Source organism: Sitophilus oryzae, unplaced genomic scaffold (genome assembly GCF_002938485.1).
Source record: "Sitophilus oryzae breed Bouriz unplaced genomic scaffold, Soryzae_2.0 scaffold_1660_pilon_pilon, whole genome shotgun sequence".
NCBI lineage: Eukaryota > Metazoa > Arthropoda > Insecta > Coleoptera > Curculionidae > Sitophilus > Sitophilus oryzae.
Window position 1 is genome coordinate 916,878 of NW_022146348.1, and position 12,807 is coordinate 929,684.

General features: G+C 30.4%; 1 long non-coding RNA gene and 1 other non-coding gene across 3 annotated transcripts; both read right to left on the bottom strand.

Annotated features, from left to right (window-relative positions):
- Positions 1 to 615: 615 nt before the first annotated feature.
- Positions 616 to 1,599, bottom strand: LOC115880931. Of its 2 annotated transcripts, none has more exons than XR_004049962.1 (4): positions 1,534 to 1,599; positions 968 to 1,463; positions 818 to 917; positions 616 to 765 (listed from the first exon to the last, which is right to left on the bottom strand). It is a non-coding gene; the product is annotated as an uncharacterized LOC115880931 (long non-coding RNA). The 2 variants fall into 2 exon arrangements; XR_004049963.1 differs by lacking the exon at positions 616 to 765 and having other exon boundaries at positions 844 to 917; positions 968 to 1,100; positions 1,158 to 1,463.
- A 6,966-nt stretch (positions 1,600 to 8,565) lies between these two features.
- Trnar-acg lies at positions 8,566 to 8,638 on the bottom strand. The gene has a single exon. It is a non-coding gene; the product is annotated as a tRNA-Arg (tRNA).
- Between the last annotated feature and the right edge of the window lie 4,169 nt (positions 8,639 to 12,807).

Genomic DNA, 12,807 nt, shown 5'->3' on the forward strand with positions numbered 1-12,807 from the left:
TATTCAAGTGATATAGAAGTGCGTTTCACATTCCAAGATATATTGTATGAACGTGAATTATATGTTCGTAAAGAATGTATTTAAAAATAATATTCCAATTATATGATATTCATGTTTTTAATATTCTATATTTATGCTTTCATATGTTTTTCATATTTTTATTATCTACAGAGGCAAAATAAAACACTAATTTACCACAATATGTTTCAAACACTTTTACTTTTGCACAGGACGCGTTTCGCTAACCATGTTAGCATCATCAGCAGATGGTCAAAATTTAAGTTTTAATCATCTACTGATGACGCTAACATGATTAACCAAACAAGCGTCCAGTTCAAAAGTAAAGTGTTTTGGTAGATTGTGGTGAATTAGTGTGTTATTTTGCTGTTGTAACACCAAATATTCTAATCCTCAACTCTGTATCTACAGGGTGTCCTATATAAGGATGCACTGTACCAATATCCTATAAACTATAGATAGACACAATTTTTTTCATATTTAGCAATTTTTTTATCTCTTAAAATCTACAGGATACCTATACAGTACATTCATATCTGGAACACACTATAAACAACTTGCTGAAATTAAATAATTTGATGTGTAATAATAAAAAATTAAGTAATAAATAGAACGGTTAAAAATAATAGGTAAGGATAAAGACGAACTTGAGTAATATATGTTTATTAATTAAAAATATTTTAATATAACAATATACATTGATATTATCTTCTATGTCTATGTTTTTATATTCTCTTGTCTACCCTTCTGAAATAATATCAGCAAAATTATACTGTTCAAATAAATTTGCACAACTTACCTTTGTTTTGTTGATCTTTCTTTTGCTTTTACAAGCCATATTTTAATTATATTGATAATTTCGGTTTCTTTTGACTCTTGAAATTGACCTTTCATGGAGTCTAAAATATATGTTATTACAGTCTTTGCAAATATCTTTAAGTTCAGATACCTAAAATTGCTTTTGGCCACTAACAATGATTTCAAACTTCTCTTCTGGTTGGCCCCATCCCAAGAATATTTTTGTGCAATTTCATTGCTACTCCTGAACCACCAAGTCTAGATAATTCTCGAACCTATTAATTCTAAAAAAATACCTTTCTCTTAAAAAATACACAATAAATGATTATAGAAGAGCCTACATAAATACCTATATAAATACTATATTGTAGGAAATTTCAGCACTTTAACTCCACTTATTAGAACAGATATCTTCGATGATACTACCAGAGATACTACTACTTTGATGATGTACAGAGGATAATAAAGAATCACTTTAGTCTGAATCCAGTTTAATGTACAATATTGAAGTCATATTTGCGTAACATTGTAATAAGATTTTGGCTCCTTTTTTTTTGGTTGAATTTTAAAATATTTTTTAGTATAACCTATTTTTTTCGAGGTCTCATGGTTTGAGAACATTAAATTCACTCCCCTTAAAATAGATACTGAAAACACAAACATAACAAGAACTATTTTACCAATTCTATCCTTAAAATAATTATTTGCATCACTTACCTTTACGTTACCTCAGTGTTTTAATTATTAAAATAGTTTGGGTCACGTTTGGATCAAGCACGTTCAGTTGTTTTTTTTTGTTAGGTTATGTTATGGATATACGATTCGAATCGATTTCAATCGAAGATCGATCTTTTTACCCAGAAAATCGATTAAAATCTATCGAGTTTTATCAAACTATCTTTTGGTATAATCGATCTTTTTATTTCATAATAGGGTATAGATACCCATAATGGAAGATCGTTTTTATTTATACAGTTTTACAGGTTTATTTATTTGTTAGAATAAGAAACACTGTATTTTTGCTTGAATATTTTGTTTACAGTGCATCTATATACACTAATATATAAAATCCCTAATAATTATATTTAATACACAAAAATTTAATAGTAAGAAAATATACAAATACTTATAATGTATTGTATTTATTTTTTCATTTCGAAATCATTTTTATTCTCCTTTATTTTTATTCAGATATGTTTAGAACGTGAATAGCAGATACTTATAATTTATTGTAAACCATAATTTAAGAAGACATTCTAAGGTCATGCTGATAATATACCTTTAAATCACATTCATAGTAGAATGTACTATTCATATGCCATACTTATTAAAAAAAGAATATACTTATAAGAACTTAGGAGGAATATTCTTAGAATGTAAATGTTCCTTTTGTGCTATCTGGGTATACATACAGCCATTACTAGCTGACGAGTATTTGACACGCATCAGAAGATGGTCACGCAAGGCGTTTTCTTTCATGAGCTTTTCTGTGACTGTAATTCTGTGACAGTTAGCCTGAGCCAAGATGTCAAGAAAAAAAATATATAAAGTTCGAGTGTTACATTTTTCAAATGCTCATACCTCTGGGTTTAAAAAAATATTAAAATGAAAATCGCCGACGTACAATTGGGGTCTCTACACAAATTTCAAAAAATATACTTTTTTAATCAATATTAAAAGCTGCGCACAAGTTTTGGTAAGAATATTCAAGGACCATTGTCACCTAAACGTAACCTTCGCTGTTGCCCCCCTTTTTTTGAAAACAAGAGATTGGGTCTTCACACAACTTTAAAAAAATATATAATTTTTTATCCAGTGGCAAAAGCAAAAAAATAAAAAAATTCGGCATTAATCAGTATGTCAGTCACTTAAGGATTTTATATATTAGTATAGATATACAGGGTGGTCCGAACTGTATTCCGGAAACTTCCGCAGCATATTCTACAGATCAAAATAAGTAAAAAAGTTCGTATAAATGTATATCCTAAAGTGCTTAGTTTCGGAGCTACAGGGTGTAGAAGTTTCATTTTTATTTCGATTTTTTCCAAATAATTTCTGAAATCAATCATCAATATTTACATGAAAATTGATATCTGGGTGTTTTGTGACACGAGAAATTTGATTTTGTTATCAAAATTACTCCTATTTGTAGGGGGCGCCACCTACATGTGTATTAACTGTTTTGAAGAGTAATAACTTTTCGACCGTACCTGTATTAAACCACTGACTAAAAAAATATACATTTCCATGACTTTTTATGTAAAAAATGTCTCTTGGTAAAAATCGCTACGAGCAACCGTTCTCAAGATATTTAGAATGGAAATAGTCATTATACATACATGTCATTATTGACGAAAAATAAACAAGTTTAAATATCTTTGGTCAATATCATGTCGCTTCTAGAAAAGCGTGTCGGTCAAATTACCATTCGTTCACCTCTCCATTGTTGCCATGTTATTTCGGGATCGACCCCCATTGGTTTCCAAGGGGGAATCGATTGCGGCGACGCCCAATTAGGGCACAGGATGTTCCCTATTTGCCGGAAATGCATAGTTCGTCACCTGAACTGCCAAGATAATCCACTCAACTCAACGGTACGGTGTCCAAGTTTTTTACGACGAAATCGAAACCGAAGTATGATAGCTAGCAAATAAAAAACATTGCGGGACTTTGTATTCTCTATTTATATGAAAAATGAATTATTTTAAAATATAAATCTGTAAGTCCTGATTCATTCATCACTGACTCATCAACGCCCAGACCAAACCCTTGACCATAGAAAGCTGAAATTTTGCACAGGGGTTCCTTTTATGATGTTTTTATTTTTGATCCTTCTCAGCCGGATAATTTAGCTAGATATTTCTTTTTGCACATTTTTTATTATTATTGGGTGATTTTAAATAATTTTCTATTAATTAATATTAAAATATTTGATAGGTGATATAGTTTATTTCAATAAAATTTGTTTTTATCGATAAAATCGTTCGAATTCGTTTTTTTGTCGCATTCCATTTAATCGTTTGGATAAATTCCCTTCGCATATCTCGCAGTTCTTGGCTGTTTTTTTCGATTCTAAATTATTGAAATAAATTGTATTTTTACTTGAGAATATTTTTAAATTTTAGTAAATTGGTACTAAAAATAAAATCTTGTTTGCTAATAGATATTTTGTGGGTTCATTTTGATTAAAATATTAATTAAAAAACACACATAGATAAATTCGTTTCATTAATTTTTCATTTTTTTGTTTCATAAAAAGATAAAATGGCAGCACAATCTGAAAAACACTGAAAAGTGAACTTTTCAGTGTTTTTCAGTAGATTTTGTTTTTGTTTAATGTACTTTTGAATCTGCAAATTTTCAATATGGTACGACAGTGTCAAATGTGTGGACAAATAAGCTCAAATTACCCAAATTTGTCTTTCCACAGGTAGATATTGTTTCCGCCGCGCCGTAATCGTACATAGGCGTCCCACAAGGGAGCCTCTCACAATTAAAATAATTTCTAATTATATTTGTTGAATTTTGATCTATTAAAACAAGAACGTAGTAGCCGGTAATTGAATTATAATTCGTCTCAATTACTACCTAACTGTTGTAGATCATAACAAATTTGAATATAAACGTTACATTTGAAAATTTATTATAAGCCAGAAAGTGACATTTTTTTTTCTTAAAATTGTGTCATATTTTGGTCATTATATACGATATTCTAAAGGAATTTTGCTCAATAAATAAACAAAGGTGTTTACCCGTCCTTTTTTACATTTTATTGCTTTATTATATCTGCCCCTTCGGCCTTGTTTAGACAATTTTTTACCACCGTACAAAACGTCTTCCTAGTTGTACGGTGTGTTTAACTTTTTTTAGAATGGGACGAACTGTAAATAATTCTTGGGCTAGGTACTAGTTTTATACATACCTATATAAAGAGTGACCCAGGCCTCCAAAAAAGCTTTTTACCTATTACGTTTTTGGTTTGTGATTTTTATTTCAATTTTTTACATAAGATGGGGGCCATTGTAACGCACATTTTCAAAATAGTTTTGTCAACATACAGGGTGATTCAAACCGCAATACATATGCTTAATACAGTTCATGAAGATTAGGACATTTAACTAAAATTTGATTATCTGATGAAGTAATATGTAAGATGATTAAAAGTAATGGATTTGTAAATAAACGTAATAGGTATTCATTATTATGCGACAGAAATCCCATACTGTAGCACACAGATTTTATACTTTTAATGATAAATGCCTTCTATTGCGAGACTAAAAGGCAATTGCCTCGTATCAGAGCCATCATAATACAAGAAGAAGACCGAAAGTCAAATCTTGTCTTATATTTTCAAAAAAAACACAATTTTCTCATTAAATATTGATTTTAGGTATAGGAAGTTTGGTTTGTGGTTTGGATTAATAAAATACAAGATTAAACAACTATTACACGGTACTTCACAGGAAGCTATAGATTCTCAAACTAACTAAATCGTTACTAATTAGGTACTAATTTTGAAAAGTTTTTTTTAAGATAAAAAAAGGTAAAACTAAAACCTCAACTATCATTTCAGATTAAACGGGAAGTTCTAATTAATGTTGCTTATTCTAAACAAGAAAAATTTATTTATAAGTTAAGTTTTATAACATTCCTAATTAAATTTGGGCGAAAAGAATATTTTTGTTTGCTGTAGGTAATTTTCTCAGGGAAAATAAGTAAATAAAAATGACTTTATAAGTCAAAAAAAGTCAAAAGGACAAGTTATTCCAAAAAAGGACAAGTGGCATCTCTAGGTATTTCTGGAATGGAAATTTAATGGCAAATCTACAACTTTGGTTTGAAAATATTTTCCGGCCACCTATGTTTACAAAAATGTCTAAAATGTGCTAAATGCCTCCATATTCTGAAAAAAAAAATTGAAAGAAAAGTCACCAACGACAAACCTAATATAGAACTGTTTCGGAAGCCTGAGTCACCCTGTAAATATTCAAAAGTAACTGAAAGTTTATATAGATGTAACTGAAAGTTTAAATTGAAAAGCGACGTTGGAGTGATTTTCGAAAACTACTAACGTTTCAACATAAGTATATGTGGGATATTAATTGTATTATTATATTAGACCTTATAACAAAACTCATCTGACGAAAAAGTGTTAATGTAGTATATTAATATGGAGTAAAAATTTTACTAATTACTTTACTTTTACTTTACTAATTAAATTCGTTCCAAAAAACGATACGCCACTGGCCATTAGAACAATTCAAATGCGCCTAGTTGCCAGGGTCGGAAATTTTAGACTTCTCTGTCTCTTCTGTCCTTGTTTGACACATTGGAATGTTTGATACACTACCAACGAGTATTTATGAATGAGATGTTCGGTCTATCTTTATAATGTCTTTGTGTTTTACATATTTTAAGATTTTTTAAAAATTTATACAGGGTGTTTCATAAAATATAACCATTGAGTAATCACGATTCTGCTTAAACTGCATGACGTTTAAAGCTGATTTTTGGCAAACGTAAAATATCGCCATATTGTTTTTTCTCATGCTGACATAAATGTGAGAAAATTTTATCTTAGTTTGTATGTTAATGGAAATTCTTGCTTTGCTTTAAAATCACCCTTATAAATTATTAATTCGACGCGAACGAAGTCGCGGGTACACACTAGTTTTAAATATAATCTGCTATGTTATGGTGAATAAGATGATAATTTGTATCTTAGACTGATGATTACAGAAAAAAAATTCGAATCGACAAAATATCAAGAAACAACTTCAATTCGGCATTAAACGGCCTACACAACTGTGCTAGCAAAAAAAGTCAGTGGCGATGGGCGCCGGACAGGGGGGGCAAGAGGGGGCATTTGCCCCCCCCCCCTGGATAACTGAAACAATAAAAATAAAAGCTATCTTCTTACATCCATCTGTAAAAAAAAATAATCATTATTATGAAATTGTTAGGTGTTACCTGTCAAATAATAAAAAATGTGGTAATTATTGGGAAAATTGGAAATCGTCCGATTTTCACCAAAGTTGGTATACACACTATTTTGAGGTCGTAGATTACGAATCTATTTTTTTCTTGGCGGTCTCTTACCGTTTTTCAGAAAAACATTGAATTTTTCTTTATTTCGGCCCTATAAAGTAATAATTTCACTGTATTTTCATTATATTATAGTTTATCTAAAAGCCACACTTGATTGGGGATAGAAAAGTGTCCAACATTTTACTGAAAAACACTTTTCTTAACAAAATAGCAAAGAAAATTGAGACCAGATGGAAGTTTGACATTTGATATACTATTGAATATCCTTCTTTCTCTCTCCTATGTAATAAGAGAGACAAATATATTCTAGACCTAATCTAGAAATTTGAAAATTTCTAGATTAGGTCTAGAATCTTCTATTTCGGGTGATTACGGATTTTCAATAAATTACCTATTATGAGATCGACAATAATTAAATATACAAAATTACGCGGAAGAGTTTTGACTGCATTGGTTTTAACTTCTTTGCGGAGGGGGTTAATCTTTTTTTAGTTAATCTAATAATATAACAACAAAAGATTAACACCCTCTGCATGGAAGTTGTAACCAATGCAATCAAAACTCTTTCGTGCAACTTCGTGGGTATAAATAGTCAGATCTCGTTGGTAAAATAGCAGTTATGGGAAGGAGCCGTTCTTCTGGCGACCGCCTTTCGTAATTCCAGAATGAGCGAAAAAAACACGCTAAATTTAGGTTTAGCATTGGCAACGTTGCTTTAAATGCCAGAAACACATAAACTTACTTCGGGTTTCTCTTATTACCGATTCTGAACCGTCCTAGAACTGTGATGCGTATGCGCAGAATATGAAGACATTATTTCATTTGCGCATGCGCTGCAGAGTTCTTGGACGGTTCAGAATCGGTAATAACAAGAACCCGAACAAAGCTGTAACCTAACATTTTCAGATTGTTTACAAATTTATTTTAGCAAATTTTCCTCTATTATGCATAGAATTGGTTAAAAAAGTAACAGAAAATAGCAAAAACATTATTGATTATTGAATACCTAACAAAATATGCGCTAGAAAACCTTAAAAATATGAGAAATTAAGAAAAATTTGATATTGAAAATATTTTCCGTTTTTCTGAAAAACGGTAAGAGACCGCCAAGAAAAAAGTTCAGATTCGTAATCTACGACTTCAAAATAGGGTGTATACCAATTTTGGTGAAAATCGGACGATTTCCAGTTTTCCCAATAATTACCAAAAACGTCAATTTTTTATTCATTTTTACCTTGCCCCCCCCCCTAAATTTCATTCTTCCGGCGCCCATGTCAGTGGCGCACATGTTCTTTTTAGAAAAATATTTCGGTGATAACCCGGTAATAAATATATTGTAATATTTGAGGGGTGGTTTCACCCTCTTGGCACTGGAATTTCGAAAAATCCCTTCTTATCAAACCTCTACACCCTAGAATCAACCTGTATGCCAAAATTGAGCTTCTTACATTGAGTGGTTTCAGCAGGATCGTGATTAATCAATATGTCAGTCACTTAAGGATTTTATATATTAGTATAGATATGTATAGCCATTTATATTTAAATTTTACAGATACTTGAGAGTCTTGAGAGCAACTAAAAAACAACCAACAGGAGGATAAATTTTATTGTCGGTGTTTAATTAATTTATTACAAAGCAAAAACTAAAGCAAAAGTTAAATTTTACATGCAAAAAATATTGATCGTTTTAAAAAAAGTAAGCGACCCTGCCAGGATTCGAACCTGGAATCTTCTGATCCGTAGTCAGACGCGTTATCCGTTGCGCCACAGGGCCTTGGTAGATTTATCTGTAAAGCTTTTACTCTTTGTAGGGCATATTGGTGTAATACAAATGTTATGATTTTACTTATAAAAATATATTAAAATATTCATCAATATAAAATTTAATAAAAACAAAAATTAAAAAACAACAGAAAAGCTACTAGAAACACTAGAAAATAGTAAATATAGGAATTAGAAATCGTTTTTCCTTTGATATCTTTATAAAACACTTGTATCTGATATTAAATTTGTAATTATCATTTTATAGGTACTCTTCCGGGATTATTTCTCACACAAATAATATGTTCACAGTAGTTATATTATGGATATTTAATCATGAATGTATTATTTTATTATAGGTATATTTAGAAAATTTCGAATCGCCGATTTAGGACATAGAGACACCTAACGGTTCTGCTGCAACATACTTTGCTGCAGGAGACAGAAGTCACTGTAACAGAAACTCACTACTAGAGACCTCTATTGCCATCATCTATGAAGTAAAATTATTGAGCTTATGTATACTATTATAATTTTCTGTTTAGTTGAGAACATAATAAATTTATACTCCCTATTTGTTCCAACTAGCTTCATATATGTATGTACAGGGTGGCGCCTCTCATACGACGCGGAAGCTCCACGGAGAACTGTAGTTTATATCGCAATAAAATTTTGGGAGCATATATAGGTTTCTAGATGGTTTGATTTTTGATTAATGTTTGCTCTGAATAAAATTCAGTGAAAATGTAAATCAAATAATACTTTATCAAAAGTAGTTTTTGTTAATACCGGGTGCGTCTCAAAAGTCGTTCACCTGACTCTGAATAGAATGACATATCATATGTCAACTTTTGACATTTTCGCATATGGTTTATTTGAAATTATAACATGCGGTTCATAATCACACAAGACAATTTGACTCCAAATACCAATTAAGTTTGTGGTATCAAATTATTGGTAAAAAAATATTTTTTTCCAAATATCCTAATGAGCCACCCTCGTTCCATTTGAAAAAAATGAGATATTATTAAAAAACAGATAAATAAAAAATGATATTTAAATTCAAGAATAGTAGATACGTTCACTCTGAATAAAATGCAGTGAAAATTAAGATCTAGTAGCTTATCAAAAGTTTTTCTTATTAAAGTATCAAATATTTTCAAAAATAAAAATATTTGAGTTTAATTTTTAAACAAATTTTAAATCTAGTAAATATTAGATTTTAACAGAATAAACAACCTACACTAAAACGCACAAAACTTGATATTCGTTTCACTTATTCTTACTTTACCTAGTATTCTGATTACTATTAAAATCGTTCTAACAAAATAAACCAAATAACAATCAAACATTGAAATAAACCATAAAAATAAACGTTTCTATAGTTTAGCTGACAATTGAAAATCATAAAATTAAACGACAACAAACGATAAAATTGTTGGGTATTAGAGTTGACTAGTGGGACGTAGAAGCTAGTGGATTTCCTGTTTCGGACGACACACAGTGGATCGACCCTATATGCAACTTGGTGGACATTCAGCAATAATTATGCAAAATTACTAAATTGAGATATTTTTTGAACAAATGTGTCCTAAAAACTTCAAATTTGTTAAAAATAGTCATAACTTTATTTTAGATAACTTACTGAATAGTGCACGCGTGTTTCTCCAGAATATATATTTTATTTGAATTTTCGTATTAAATTGACTATTACATATTAAACTGCATAATTTTATACTTCTCCTAAAATATAATGAACTATTTATCATATTTTTATTCTATATGAATTATGAGATTAAAAAAAAATGCGTTGACAAAGATATGAAAAAAGTTCTATACAGATGTTGTATAGTATAAAATGGTACATATCCTAAAAATATTTTGTTGTATACAGGGTGTCCCAAAAAAAAAGTTATGATAAAGCTTTAAGTTTTTTTTACATTGCATCTCCAATTTTTGTGTACATAATTGGATATAAAATAAAATTTTGCATATAGTAGCTCATCTTCATCTAATAGTTTTCACAAATCTAATCATTTGGCTACAATACTCCGTGTGGAATAGCATAAACAGCCCTGTATATTTTTTAACTGATAGTTCATGTCAGGACAATTTTTCTACTAAAATATAAATTGACGAATGAAATCTTGTTAGTTTAGTTAATGGTCAAAGTTAATAGTATAAGAAATATGTCACAAGTAAGTTGGTAAAAATAATCAATGCAGTTAGGAAATACTTGTGGAAATACTGTATTAAGTACCTATTATATACCGGGTGTTGACAGGTTATTGACATGTAAATTTTAATGGGGTCAATTATTGGCTTCCCTAATTATTTTAGAGAATAATTCTATATAGGTTTATTGAAGAGCACTAAAACCCACATTCAAAAGAATAACCGATTAGTTATCGCCGATTTCTTTTTAAATATTTCTCCTTTTTTATGGCCCTGTATTTACTTAGCAGCACCAGTCAAGGTAAAAGATAACTGTAAAATGAAGTTGTCATTTTAGAAATTTACCTATTTAGTGCTTTATTATTATTAAAACTCATACCTACATCGAAAATATTAGCCATGAATTACACTACCGAAGAAAAAGTATTGATGATTAAATGGTATTATCAAGGAAATACTTATCAAAAGATGTCGGACATGTTTGCTGCTCTGTATCCGAATAGACCGATACCTGGAAAATCTACAATCGCAAGGAATATCCAGAGATTTGAGACCAAAAGTACCCTAATAAATAACTGCAGATGTGAAGCAAGGCAGGAACAAAGAGAAGATGCAAGAAATGATACCGACTTGGAAGTTTTATTGTGCGTGGAAGAGAACGATGGAAAGATCAGCACAAGGAAACTTGAGGATGAAATAGGAATAGAGCACACTACAGCGTTTCGAATTTTGAAACGACATAAATACCATTCCTTCAAATATGAAAAGCACCAAGAGTTACGAGATGGGGACGAAATACGACGGCAGGCGTTTTGTTTTGATATGATGGAAAGAGCATACACGGATAGGGAGTTTTTAAAAAACATATGTTTCACTGACGAATGCACGTTTACCTTAAATAATGAACCCAATGTTCAAAATTATCGATATTGGAACCAAGAAAACCAACACAGGTTTGTCGAAACAAGGACGCAATATCCACAGAAAGTAAATGTTTGGGTAGGGATATTCGGACACAATATTATCGGGTCATTATTTCTTACGCGAAATTTAAATGCAGAATATTATTTGGAACTACTCGGAAATCATATTTTACCTGCTTTACATGATGCCGCTAGGGAAAATCAGGAAGTTTGGTACCAAATGGATGGCTGCCCGGCACATAGTACTGTTGGCCAGCAACGTCTCCTGATATTTCGCCAAATGATTTCTTTCTCTGGGGCTATTTAAAAAACAGGATATACAAGGATAAAAAATACCCAAGTCTAGACGAGTTAAAAAATGCTATTTCTGCCGAATGCAATAGAATTTCAATTTACCAACTAGCGAATGTAAGAAGAGAATTTTATGATCGCCTGGGTTATTGTCTAGCAGTCGACGAAGGAATATTTGAACATCTTCTTAAATCCTAAAGTTCTAACAATTTAATGGTACCTAAATTAATAAGTTATTGAATATTGTAATAATACTATAATTAACCTTGTAATTCATTACTTTATTTTACTTTAATTCATATTAATTTGTATTTATAAATCTTTAAGATTTCCGATGTAGAAATGAGTTTTCAATAATAATAAAGCACTAAATAGGTAAATTTCTGAAATGGCAACTTCATTTGACAGTTATCTTTTAACTTGCCTGATGCTCATAAGTAAATACAGGGCAATAAGAAAGGAGAAATATTAAAAAAGAAATCGGCGATAACTCGTAAACAAGCTAATCAAAAATATCTAAAGTTATTCTTTTGAATGTGGGTTTTAGTGCTCTTCAATAAACCTAAATAGAATTATTCTCTAAAATAATTAGGGAAGCCAATAATTGACCCCATTAAAATTTACATGGGATTTCCTATGTCCCATCCGACGATGCAACGCTCGGTATAAGCCGCCATCTTGCGTTCTTGGAAAAATAAAATTTGGAGCTAAAATTAAATACTTAATGATCATTTCTCTTCAAATAATTCAAAATTATCTAAATAAGATTAATAGTTCTCAAACAAAAGCAAAT